Source organism: Apus apus, chromosome 2 (genome assembly GCF_020740795.1).
Source record: "Apus apus isolate bApuApu2 chromosome 2, bApuApu2.pri.cur, whole genome shotgun sequence".
NCBI classification, from domain to species: domain Eukaryota; kingdom Metazoa; phylum Chordata; class Aves; order Apodiformes; family Apodidae; genus Apus; species Apus apus.
Genome location: NC_067283.1, coordinates 29,600,627 through 29,612,236, shown reverse-complemented (window position 1 = coordinate 29,612,236; position 11,610 = coordinate 29,600,627). Strand labels below are relative to the sequence as shown.

General features: G+C 33.2%; 1 protein-coding gene across 2 annotated transcripts in view; it reads left to right on the top strand.

The window, feature by feature from the left end:
* The first annotated feature begins 3,878 nt into the window (after positions 1–3,878).
* The window catches only part of DGKB (diacylglycerol kinase beta), a 356,804-nt gene continuing 349,072 nt past the window's right edge, over positions 3,879–11,610 (top strand). Inside the window, exons 1-2 of one of the 2 annotated variants that reach the window (XM_051609481.1) lie at positions 3,879–3,964; positions 10,999–11,076. The gene's annotated coding sequence lies outside the window, so the exon portion shown is untranslated. The remainder of the gene's footprint in view (positions 3,965–10,998; positions 11,077–11,610) is intronic. The other variant, XM_051609482.1, reaches the window with a different exon arrangement.

Sequence of the window (11,610 nt, the reverse complement as noted above, 5' to 3'; positions counted from 1 at the left end):
ATGGTAAGTGACAGTGAGTAGGTTGTAACAATTGTATCTTTTTAGAAGAAAGAAAAAAAAAAAAAAGAGGAAATATGACAATTTAATCGTGACTTGGAATCACTGCAACCTTATTTGTCTATTCTAAAAATACCTATTTCCATGAATAGATGATAATTTTTACCATGTTCGCATCTGGGCAAACAGTCAAGAGGTGCATTTACTTCAGTTCATTTACATAAAGAAGAATAACTTGCATTGAAGGTACTGTGATGATTAAGGGAAGTTTAAACCATGGTAAAGATCAGCTATTAGATTATGCTAATCCTCCATATTAGAAAGATACAGTGTTTCAGGTACTCCACTATCCTATGTCTTAGGGAAAAGGGGTTATAAAAAGTTTAAAAGACTGGAATGGATCGAAGGCCAAATGTTACGAAGAAGGACAAGGTCCAAAGTTAGGATTCAAAAGAGTGTTTTTAAGACAGAGCCCAAAAAAAGTCAGGGTTTTACCCCTCTTGATTTCACTTTGTTCATCTTTCATGTAGGAAGGACCTTTATAATCACCATCATTATGAAAAGTGACATAAGTGAAGACCACCATTCATCTTACATCTGAGTTCCTTAATAGGAGCTATACATTTTCATATTTTTTTAAAATAGTGTCTGTTGTTATGTATACTAGGAATAAAATACTGCAGAAGAGTATAAAATGGAAATCCTAAAAAAAATTACTGACATCAATTTTTGGCTTTAGAAAGCAAGTTCTTTGACTCTGATGATGCATTACTCCTGTGATATGTGCTGGCTTATGATGATTTCCCTGTATTTAACAACTCCAAAACAACTTGACATAACTCTTATTTGCATCTCTTATTAATAGCAGTTAAAAACTACAGATGGCTGAAGTCTGGTATGAAAGCTGAAGAGAAATTTTCCACTACCTGTATGAGTAACTGTCTTAAGGACCTGATTGTCCCTTGTCTTCTATGTTAAGCCTTTTCAGTCTGGATCTCAAGATATTAAACTGTTTCTCAGCAGCTGAGCAGAGTCTGGAGACTTCTACTGTCTTTCTTAGAATATGTAAAATTAGTTTTAAAATCACCATGCCTCATTCAGTAGTAGGCTTCAACAAATCTCATCCTGACAACAACTTTAAAAGATTAAAGTAGCACTTCATAGAACTTAAAACTAATTTTCTTTAATTCATTTGATTAAACGAGCATAAATAATAGAATTTGCAACAGTGCCTCACTGTAGCCGGTGATATATGTTTATTTTTATAAAAATGCAAATATATTGAATATATAGTAATTTTACTGACATGCTTAAAGTAATTTAAATAATGAAAGTATATTTCCCTAATTAAGAAATTCAATTTTAAGTGTTTTGGCAAGATTTCTATCTCTCACTGTATTTTGTACTTGACAAGAAGCTCTTGTTTCTGAACTACTTTCTCTTCCTTTTTTGGGGGGCCTGAGAAAGGCATAAGATTTTTATTTACTGTTACAAGGAAGATCAACAGAAGTTTTTTAGAACTTGAGTCACTTTCTTGACTTCCTTACTAATTGGTATGTTTCCATTAAAGTTTAATTCAGATGTTTCTATACTGATTCTTGCACTGCTCTTAGACTGGCTCCACTGAAGTCACTACATCTATCTTAAAAGCTAACTACTACTTTTTATCTAGTACTGTGCATGTTTTGAAGGTTTGTTTTTTCAAGAACATAGTATTTGCTCAAGACCTGCTTTGGTATTCTGACTTAAATCCATAACTTCATAGGTAGCAAGATCTGCAAGAAATACTTCATACTTATACAAGCACAGACAGTATCATTAATTTGGAATTATGACTATAATGGCTCTAAAATCAGCTGGATTAAAGGAACGTCTTCATTCAGTGTCAGTACTTACAGGCACTTACCTGAACATGTCTTCCATTACTCACTACATAGGATGGTACCCATACTGTTGTAGAGTTGATATACAAGCCATATAAATGATAATTCAAAATAGTTGGAGTTCATGTGCTGATCAGGAGACTACTCTTGATAGCATTTAGATCAGCAGCGGTGGTCAAAGGTAAGAAGACAATATCCAATTTTAAACTCAAGAAAGCAATTACACAGAGCATTAATCTTTAAGGCCTAACTGAAATGGAAATTAAATTTCATTTAAAAAAAAAAAAAACACACCTCAGTCCTATCTGAATAATTGATTCTGCGAAGATACATTTGGCATATTCCATTAAGAATGGAAGGAACATGCTTGTTTCAGGATCATTGAGCATTATTATTGATCTTTCCATTCTTGTTTCTTTAGTTAAAAACATGCATAGAGCAGTATGTTAACTATACTGATGGAATGAACTATGTGCTTCCTTATATTCCCACAGCATAAGGCTGTACATCATAAATTGCTGATCAACAAGTTTGTGTGTACTTTGTCTAACTTCATTGCCCAGGCAGGTGAAATGGCAAAAACAAAGTTTTGACAGTGAAGGGGATGGGTCGAGGGCATTTTAGTAATCTTAGTGAAAGGGATGTAAGGAGCTTTTCTTTGTTCTAATTATTTCAACAGCTCTTTAGATTATGCCTTTTAGTTATTTTCTGAAAATTCATTAATTTTTTTTTAAGAATCTAATTATTTTTGCCAAAGACAATAATTTTTTTCCTAGTTAGATCCCAACAGCTGGAGACCTGACTTTCATAGCCTTTGTGAACACATTCCATGCATTTATAAAAGTAGGAACAATGATGGCTGTGGAGAGTGCTGGTGAATATCGCATAGAATAATTACTCTATATTTCCTACATAATTTCTGCTTGCATATGTTGCAATAGTATGCCATTTGTCATTCATGAGTTGTTTGAAATTCATTACCTTCTCTGAATCTCCAATGTATCTGGTTGTTCCCATCTGGTATTTTCACCACTGAGGAATATCTGCTAAAGCTATATTAGGCAAACAACAATAGAAAAGGAAAACTCTTGTTGGTATGAATCCATAAATATTAACAATGTATGGCAGTAGTATGAAGTACAACGCACATAATATTAAAAGTGTATTTTATGGATACAGACACCTATTTGGGAGAATATTAACAAACAATTTACCTTCCTAACAAAACTGGAATGTAGCTTCCATTTTTTAAACATGTCTTTTGTTTATAGCTTTTTCAGTACAGAATTCCCCATTGTGGTTCATGCTTAATCAAAAACTGCCTTTTTGTGGCCAACTGTTTCTTTCTGTTGTTTAACACATACAATTTAGTTTCTACCATACTTCTATCTGAAGATATAGTAGTTCTCTAACTTTTAACTCAACTAGGATGGAACATTATTGTGGCAAAGAAGGCTGTAGTTTTAAATATTGCATATTGTGAGGCAAAAACTAGTTCTCATTTTTTAAGAAGACCAAAAGGCAAAAAATATGTTCTTTTTAAAATATTTTTTAAATTTTATTTTATTCTATTAAATATTATGATGCACCTGAAATTCACTCAGCACTTTATCTAAACAGACTGCTTTGCCCATGGCAAGTGGTAAGACTGAACTGCATAAATAAGATATTAGTTCACGTTTCCTACAAAATGGTCCTGCAGATATAGTGCAGTATTTTTACTCTGTCGATCATTACCCTCTGTGAGTCTGATGCATAGTCAGTCATTCCTCCTCTTGTGTTTTTCCAGCTGGAGAATGTTCGTATGTGTGATACTTTGTACTTTTCTTTATTGAATTGCATCTTTCTCTCTCTTTTTTTTTTTTTTTTTTTGGATCACTTTTTCAATTTGTCAAGGTTACTTTCAATTCAAATCCTATTCACTAAAGTGCTTGCAGATGCTTTCAGCTTGGTCTTGTCTGCAAATTTAATAAGTGTACTCTCTGTTCCATCATCCAGGTCATTAATGAAAATATTGAATAATACTGGATCCAGGAGAGGCCCTATGAAACCCCACTCAGTATTTCCTTCCAGCTTGACAGCAGGTAACTATTCTAAGTATAGCTTCACATTTGTTGTGCATGCACTTACAATGGTGTCATCTGGACTACTTAATTCTTAGTTTATTTATGAGAATGATACATATAACTAGCAAATGCTTTGAAACAATGAACATGTATCATATCTAGTACTTCCATCTATCAGAAAGGCCTATTGCTAGTCACAGTGATAAAGCAGATGGGATTGATGTTTTCTCTTGACATAGTGGATGTTTGCTCTATTTTGTCTGTAGTCTTTAACCAAAGATAGCTATTCCATCATTTTTGTGAGCATTGAAGTTAGAGTGACTAATTTATCATTCTCTGGATCCTCCTATCTATTTTTTTTCAATGGTAATTACACCTGTTAACCTCTTTTGGTCCTACTGTCCTCCATATTCTTAGGGGAAAGAGAAATGCTGAGAGTATTTCAGTAGATTCCTGTGTTGATTCCAGTAGCCTGTGTTTTGCTAATTAATCAGTTCAGCCATCTTTTTTTAATAAACTGGGAAAAATAAAATCTCTAGTAATAACTGCTACCTTCCCCTTTTAATTCTTATCAGATTTTCGACACCTTCTTATTGTATTTGTATACTTCACACAAATGAATTTTTACTCATGCACACATCTCTAGGCTTAACTGCCTGAAAACTGTTGTGTTTTTTTGCTAGTTCATTTGGTTTTTACAAGTATTTTTCAAATTAATTGTCATAATTTTTTTCACTTTACAGCTATGATTTATTATCACCGCAACTTTGTCATCTTACAGTTGAGCCTTTTAGGAAAATGCTCAGCAGCACCTCTGTGAACTTCACTTGACACCCTCTCTCCCTTTTTTTTTGTCTTAAATTCTGTCCCCATATACTTGGGATATTCCTGTGTTCTCACTTTTAGTTGTATGAATTTGTTTCAACTCTGTAAAATTCCTTCTTGAGTTTTTGAACAAGTGATATTTATCCAACCCTACCATATTTCCTAATTTTAGGGCTTTTTGAGCTGTTTCATATTGTTATTTCATATTTTTAAGAAACTGCCAAGTCTTCTGTCTTCTTTTACTAAAATAAACATTAGTGTTATGCCCACAAGTACTGAGCAGGCCAGTGGTTGAGGTTCAAATAAAAGACTGCATTATTTGTTTCTTTAATTTTATGTGACTGCAGAGTATTTGAGGCATTCCTGCCACAGCCTCAAGAAAGGCATTTATACTAAAAACCTGCCTAAATCTGTTCATGTTCAAGGAGATGGCAAAAGCTGCATCGAGTTCAGCGGGAACAGAATTGAAAAATTTTGAGTGCTAAGTATGTATTAACAAAGGCACTTGCAAATTATATTTTGTTTTCATCATTCAGAGAACTGCAAATACAGTTTAATTTAAGAGCTCTTATCTTCAGCCACTAAATGACAGATCTTGATTAAAACAACTTGCAGTGAATTAGAAAACTTTACAGTCTCTAGAAAATACAGCAAGGACCGGGAAAAGAAATTACCTGAAATCACAGGCTGAGTTTAGAGGTTGTGAACATACACAAGAACAGCAAATGCTTAAACATTAGATACTATACTTCAGGTCTAAGAACAAAACAATTCAAGATAATGTCGAGATTTTTTTATATATATAACATTCTCAAAAAATAATATTTCATTTGCATATGGTACAGCAATTTCTAATGGAATGAAAATGTTGAAAGAGCATATGGTGCAATTAATTATTGGTGGGCCAAGAAATGTTTTTTTACAGTGGTTTACTAAATCAAGTTTAATCAGAAGAGGAAAGGAAGTAAACTTGTATATGACGCTGTCTTAGCTAACCAAGGGCATCTTTGAATTCTGAAAGTTAGGATGAACGGAACCTGAATTTTGTTAGGCTAAATCTATGAAACAAGACTTTTGATTGAATAACAGGAGGGTGTTTTTGAACTTGCATGATTAGAAATGTTAAATTGCTTCTGAGTTAGAAACTGTTTTATCTTAGATTTTGGCTTCAGGAGGACTAAACCGTTAATACTTCAGGAGTTGCTGATGTCAATGGTTTCTTCATAGATGGTCAGCTGCTGTTTTCTTTCTTCTGCTGTACATTTCATACGATTCATATTAAAGAATCTAGCTACAAGCATCTAAAAAGCACAAGATAATTATTAAATGACTATAGAAACCACTTTCATCTTAGCTTTTAGAATTATAAAAATATCCATAAATTTGTCTTAAGCATTTATAAAAATATTAGAAGTGCCTTCAATTTTTCAGCTCTCAAAAATATAGATTTTATTATGTTTGTTAGAAAAAATATCATCCTAAGTCTTTTGTGAAGTCTAAAGAAGTTAAGGAATTGCTAACATGAGTAGACTCTTAAAATCTGATAGAGCTAATTATAATCAATCACAAGAGTACTTGTCAGAACAAATAATTTCAAGGATGCATGGAAAAATAATCTTTGATAGTCTCAGATAAAATTTTGGAAAACATGTTTGTTATTCAAGATGTTTTCAGTTAAATAATTAAACACCCATGAAAATACAACTCCCATTACTTTGACAGATTCCCCATATACAAATACCTTACAGTAATGCCAAAATCTGTTCTACTGCTCTCAAGTTCAATTTTAACTATGAGAATGATGTGAAATGTTACCTACTAAAAATCAGTTAAGCAGAATATACACTCTGAGTAGTAATGCATATTCATTTTCAATAAATAATTTGAAGTTACAAAAATTGTACTTCTGTGGATGAAGCTGCTCACTGAGATTTTTTTTTTTTGCCATTCATTTCCATGAATTCAAGTTTTAAATATATTTTTAAGTCTCAAAATGAGTCCAAAAAAAGTGCTGTGCAGAACAATGTAATGAAGGCCTACCATAAGGGAAATGCAAAGACGTCAGTTTTATCCTTATTCCATGGTAGCAAAATTCTTCAAGAAACCTAGAGGGATTGGTTTTTCATCATTTTTCTTTCTTTATCTTTCTCTGGGGTATAATTATTGATCTTAAAGGCTTATTTGAACTTTTATTTGGCTATGTATTTCCTGTTAACATTTTTAAAGCTTTCTTGGTTATAATAATGTCAGTTGGGAAAGCAAGGGAAAGGAAATCTTTAGAGGCAAGACCCTCACATAAAATTTCATTAGAGTAAGACTGGAATAGTGAAATCTTGCTTTAAAAGTCTATCAAAACTAGTTTCTGTCTCTCATTTGTATAGGTTGTTTACAGGGTTGTATTCAATTATATTAATGCAAAATATGCACGTACACAGACTCCATGCTTATGTAGCAGTGAAATTAAGTTTTCCAGTACATCTCAGAATTTATTTATGATAATTTGTGCATCCCAGCTATTCACAAGCAAAGCTGACTTGAGTAGTGCAAAAAACACTCCTGTCTTTTCCCTTGGGGATACACCATATTTCTTTCACAGCCCTTGAGTGGTATTCACACTCTAAAAGTGAGCTATACAGAGATCATCTACTGATACTCCTGGAGCTGTTTGATCTGATTGCCATGAGCTCTGCTTTTATAAGTTTTGAGCATGCAGCCTTAGTGCTTGTGGCTTTGCCTGTCTACAGTGGGAAACTGAAAACCATTGGATTTTCCATTTAGGCAAAACTCTTTCTTTCAGTCTTTCATCACTATTTCAGCACAGCACAGTAATTTGAAATTAAATATTATATTAAATCTATTGCAATTCAACATTAATAATTATGTTAGTTTTATCAGACGTGATGAATTTTGGTTTGCTAAATAGTAGCTGTCATAATAATGCTAGTTCTGGGCCCAAAAAAATGAAACTTTGCTTCTGAAGCCAGTATTTATGTATGGAGAACTGGTTTTGTTGCCAGTATTGTGGCATTTCTCCTCCAAATAGAAATCAGATAGCAACATCAATAAGCCTACTTAGAGAGGAGCATATATTCTAAGTGCTCATTTCTTATTTTAGACTGCCAATTTTGTCTTCTTTTGAAGCTGAAAACTACAATCCCAGAAGGCTTTTAACATCTAGAAAGTCTGTCCTTAAATGGGTTATGCTCAGCTTAACTGGGTTACACGGAAGAGAGATTTCTACAGCAACTACGAATCAAGACTGAAAAGAGTGAGAAGCTAAACATAGTCCCTGCTGCTTTATGCACATTAAATTTTAGTAATTGGATTTTGAGTACATTATTTACACTTGAATCAGAAATTAAGTTGTTGTCAATTATGCATATGCAGGATTTTTCAGATGTGGGCTTATAGACTGTGCAGAGTGCTCACCAGCACTGTTCTTCCAGTTGAAATGTAGGGGACTTGATTCCTAGGTGAAAGATATCAACAGGCAACGCTGAGAGAGGATATGGTAGGAAGGTAAGAAAAAGATGAAAGGATGTTAAACCTTGAATAGACACAGCTGTTTCATTATCTAGAGGCTCATGTATCTTCTAAAGATCAGATCCTGCAAGTCTTTTGTAAAGTAAATTTCCATGGGAGCTTGTCTTGATTAAGGAACAAATATAAAATCCTAACTTTTTTATTGTATGTATCAGAGTCTGCTTAGCAAAAGTATTGAAAATTTGTTACTTTCTATTTCAGATTTGTCATCCACCTATTAAGTACATCCATTTCAGTTAAAAAATAATGAAGGAATAGCTCCTGCATGCCTGTGGGAAAACAGAACAAAATATATTATAAAAGAACAATGTAGCAGATAGTGTTTTAAACCGTTATGCAAAGCTTAACTTAAAAATAAATTCCTTTCTCATCATGCTTGCTTCTGCTCAAGAAATTTATCCTGCCACCTACTTCACCATATGGAATTTTAATAGAGTGTTAAGTCACAGTGGATTTGTCTTTAAATATCTGTGACAGCGCTGAGCACGTGTCTCATTCAGTGAAGAGGCTGAACATGTCCATGCAGGGCACAGCTCGTTTGAGCCCCACTGTCTTTTGTACTCTATTTGCTGAAGTAGGGCTTTGCACAACTTGCATGTTCTCCAGCATAGTGTCCTCATACAATTGTTGTCATGACGTTTAGACTGTCCTTTCTGCAATTTTCTTTTTCTTGTTCCAAAGTATATTCATGTACCTTTGCTATTTTACATACCCTGAAAGAGAACATTTCATGCTCATATTTGAGATGCTGTTATCTTTTAGCTGATTGATCCTGTAAATGAGGATAAACACAGCTGTAACGGTACAAAATTACACTTTCAGTATAGTAAAACTATTCCTGTTTTTCAACAAAATAGCAAAAAAACCTGCAAACAACAAAAATTATAGGAATTATTATTTATAGTTGCTGTAATTCATGTCTGGAACCTCTAATGGCTGTCTGCATTCACTTCTGCCCCCTAAGCAAATATTCCTCTTTACTCAAAGTACTGAGAGAGGAAGACAGAGAAAAAAATGCCATTCCATGCTACATAAATAATCAGTTTTCACTCTGTTTTTTGAAATACAGTTTGATCTTTTACTTGCAGAAAATAGTACTTATTATCAGTCAGTTCAGTAGCCATTGTCAAAAGTGTTCCTGCAGGGCTGCAGTTTTAGCCTGGAGAATGCTGGCTGCAATTTGCTTTTTTGCTATGAAAAACATAAAATACTTTGCTAATGATGTTTTTACATGCATAAGTCTGGATTTTCTCAGTTTTGAATAATATGATGTTTTTTAGTCAAGATGTAAGTTTTTGCTTTTGCCCTTTTTATTGTCAAACTATACTTCTTATGTTCAGATCAATAATGCAATCTTACAGTTGCTCTAGATGGTACTATTATAATGTCAATGCTGATACCAACAGTATATATTTTTTATGTCAGTATTTTTCATGTTGTGTATGAAGTTCAGTAATTTCCCATTCCACTGATATCCTTAAACATTTTAATAAACAAATCTGTTAAATACTTGCAACAAGTAAAATGATGAAGAGCTACAGACCATTCTTATAAAAGTAAATAATTTTTAGTTTCTCCTTCAAAAGAACCCTTTAATGTTTTCTTAGTCTTTAGTTCAGCTGGTTACATTTGAAAATCTGTGGATGGCCAAAGAAGTAAAAAGTGAAAAGGAATTAATCCCATTTGAAGAATTAGGAAATATATTTTGATGACATCAGTAAAGTAGATATATAATTACAGAAATATAAGTTCTTTCTGATCTTTGTGCACTTTTTTCAGCTTCTTAGCATTTTAAACAAAGGGTTGCATACTTGCAGCAAGTTCACCTTCATAGAATAAACTTTCTTACTGAGTAGCAAAAATGTATGCATTAAAATGAACTTTCCAGAAACATTTGAATGAATGGGGAGATTCTGAGTCAGCTTCTAGCAAAAGGCTTATCTAATGCCCCATGTGAATGCTCAGTATATTGTTTTGATTAAAGCTTGAATGGAAAACTGCTGATCTGAGGTAGCACATGTTATTCAAGATGCAGACAAAGCCATTTTCAGATGTTTAAACTGCAAAAGACTTAGTGGTAGAATAACATAAATTGTGTGCCATTCAGTGGGTGTGTACAATATGGGTTCGGATTGTTTTTCTGTAGTGACTAGGCATAACATTAAGCATACAGAAATAACATTTCTACTAAATTTATTTGCAAATGTGCCTTATTTTCAAAGTGAATTTAGCAGGACTATCAAGGGACTTCTGGGATAAAGCACATTAGGATTAGAGAAACAGCCAACCCTGACTTTTCTACTGTATACTTTTTTATCTTCTACACTCTTAAACCATATACCAACTGGTTTAATTTACTGTATGTTCACAATGGATCAGTTTCCTGTAGTTTACACACTTCCATCTGTTTTATAATCAGCCTAGAGTACTAATTCCACCAATCTCAGTTATTACATTGCAAGACTGATGTTTTTTGAGGCTTAGAAGGCCCACCAAAAATGCAGATTTAACAAAAAGGAAGACAAAATTACTTATGAAAACACATTGACTCAGTGATGAAAAAAATTGGATTTCAACAGAACTACATTATAGGTAAAAGTAACTGATTTTTTTAACAAGGGCACAGTTGCTGTAACTGCTGTTTGTGTAACACTTCATATGAAAATGTATTTCAAATGTTTTAGTTTTCAGATTAAAGGAAAATGAATCCAGAATCAAGGACAGTTTTTGAAACTGTGCACTGCCCAGCTCAAATCTATCAGGTAATTCAACTGTCCTGTTCTCCTAATGATGTTTCATAGTTAAAAATGAATGGAAGATATGCAGAGCCATGGTTGATAAGCATGTTTGGAATAAACAATAGCCCATGGTAATATTTTTCTTGCTGCTGAGTGCTCTTGTTCAAATGACCATGTTAAATTAGAACACACTGGTAAATCAAGTACTTGATAGAACAGCAGGATTGATAATTCTGTGCATGATACGGTTTTCTGTGAGCAGCCTGGTTTACATTTTTATTCTAAAATATTTTCCTTTTTTTATTCTTGTATATAGTAAGTAAAAAATTTAATAACCTTTTTAGTATTTACAACAAACAAATAGAAAATTAATTCTCTGACTGATGGAGCTCAAGGAAGATGCATGCTGTTTTTTCGATAGTGTTGTGTAGGTGAAAGCTCCTGACAAGGTTATTATGGGTAAATTTTATGCCTACCCAAAGTACTTATCTTCTGGAAAATTCATAGAAGCATAGAACATATGAGGTTGGACGAGACCTTTAAAGGTTGTCTAGACCA